Source organism: Pristis pectinata, chromosome 37, assembly GCF_009764475.1.
Source record: "Pristis pectinata isolate sPriPec2 chromosome 37, sPriPec2.1.pri, whole genome shotgun sequence".
In the NCBI taxonomy this organism is placed as follows: domain Eukaryota; kingdom Metazoa; phylum Chordata; class Chondrichthyes; order Rhinopristiformes; family Pristidae; genus Pristis; species Pristis pectinata.
In genome coordinates, this window is record NC_067440.1 from 12,522,906 (window position 1) to 12,525,381 (window position 2,476).

The following is a 2,476-nucleotide window of genomic DNA, read 5'->3' on the forward strand; positions in this document are numbered from 1 at the left end:
CGGCCCCGCCTCCTCGGGCCCGCAGCGCCGCCTGGCGGACGGGAGGAGCAGCAGCCGGACGGTGTCCCTGCCCTTCACGTCCTTTGCTTTGCAAACATGCCGGCATCACCTACTGCATTTCCCAGCCACCAACTCCATCCCTCTCCCTGGCTACCAGCTGCAAGCGAGCCAGGCCAGGCCGTCTGCAGTCTTGGCATCACATAATTCACAGGAGCTCTCAAGCCTTCCTCATGGTCCATGGTGGTTGGAAGTATCAGGTGTCACCCTGTGCAGATGGTGGTCTGGTAACCCTTCTCGTCTGTGGCTGTGAGAACCGGCTGAAGGCTGCATTGAAGACCGAGTGAGATAACTGGCTCTTCCTACAAGAAAACAAGAGCAGGAGTAGGCCACTCGGCCCCTCAAGTCAGCCCTACCATTCATGGCTGATCAGAGTCAGATTTATTATCACTATTATGATGTGAAATTTGTTATTTTGCAGCAATGCAAATACATAAAATTAGTGTAAATCACAAAATAAATAGTGCAAAAAAAGGGAATAATGAGGTAGTGTTTATGGGTTCATGGACTGTTCAGAAATCTGATGCCAGAGGGGAAGAAGCTGATTCTGAATCATTGAGTGCGGCTCTTCAGGCTCCTGTACCTCCTCCCTGATGGCAGTAATGAGAAGAGGGCATGTCCCAGACGGTAAGGGTCCTTAGTGATGGATGCTGCCTTCTTGAGGCACCGCCTCTTGAATATGTTCTTGATGATGGGGAGGGTTGTTCCTGTGATGGAGCTGGCTGAGTCTACGACCCTCTGCAGCCTCTTATGATCCTGTGCTCTGGAGCCTCCATACCAGGCAGTGATGCAACCAGTCAGAATGCTCTCCACCGTACATCTGTAGAAATTTGTAAGAGTCTTTGGTGACCTACCAAATCTCCTCAAACTCCTAACAAAGTAGAGCCACTAGCATGCCTCAACTCCTCTTCTGTGACAGTCCCCCATAACCCCCAATCCTTTGATTTTTCAAATATTTATCTACACCCAGCTTAATTACTTCTTGTTATCTGGCCTCCACCACCCTCAGGGGCAGAGAATTCCAGAGATTCACCACCCTCAGAGAGACACCTCTTATTCTGTACCTATGTCCCTTTGTTTGAGACTCTCCCACCAGTGGAAACATCTCAACATCTACCCTGTCAACCCCCTCATGATCTTATCCGTTTGAATAAGGTGACCCCTCAATCTTCTAAACTCCAAGGAATACTGACCCAAACTATCCAGCCTCTCTTGATAGGACAACCCTCTCATCCCATGAATTATCCTGGTAAATCTCCTCCAATGCTACAGCATTAATCGTAATTTCTTTGGTTCTGCTGTTGTCTGATTTATTACAGAACGCAGGTCTGTAAGGGGACCAAAACTGTGCTGAGTACTCTAGGTGTGGCCTCACCAGCACCCTGTACAACCGGAACAAACCCTCCACTTTCTTAAACTCCGACACTTGGCAGTAAAATCCAACCGGCCATTTGCCTTCTTAACCAATTGTTGGGCCTGCCCGATAATTGTGTGTGATCCATGCACTGGATCTCCAAATGGGCCAGGTTACACTTTGTCAGGCTATCCTGAACAAGGCCCTGGGGGAACATTCCTTCCAAGTGTTGACCGGCATCACTGGGATCGTTGATGCCCATTTGCAAAGGCAACAGTGGCCACGCTTCAATGTCTCATTTCAAAGACAATACCCCTGATATCACCTCAACACCCGTCCCTCCCACACTGCGGTACTCTCTCAGTACTGCCCCTCCCACACTGCGGCACTCCCTCAGTACTGCCCCTCCCACACTGCGACACTCCCTCAGTACTGCCCCTCCCACACTGCAGCTCTCCCTCAGTACTGCCCCTCCCACACTGCAGCTCTCCCCCAGGAGATATTGTGGGCATCACGGAGCTGGGAGCTAAACATCCAAGGATGTACATCCTATCGAAAAGACAGGCGGGTGGGTAGAGGGGGTGGGGTGGCTCTGTTGGTAAAAAATGAAATCAAATCCTTAGCAAGAAGTGACATAGGATCAGATGTGGAATCCTTGTGGGTAGGGTTAAGGAACTGCAAGGGTAAAAAGATGGATGTTATATACAGGCCTCTGAATAGTAGCCAGGATGTGGGGTACAAGTTACAACAGGAGATGGTAAATGAATGTAAGAAGGGCAATGGGGTAGACTGGGAAAATCAGGTTGGCTCTGGATCCCAAGAGAGGGAATTTGTAGAATGCCTACAAGGTGGCTTTTTAGAGCATCTTGTGGTCAAGCCCACTGGGGAAAAGGCAATTCTGGATTTGATGTTGTGCAATGAACCAGATTTGATTAGGGAGCTTAAGGTAAAGGAACCCTTAGGAGGCAGTGATCATAATAAGATAGAATTCACCCTGCAGTTTGAAGGGGAGAAGCTAAAATCGGACGTATCGGTGTTACAGTTGAGTAAAGAGGCATGAGAGAG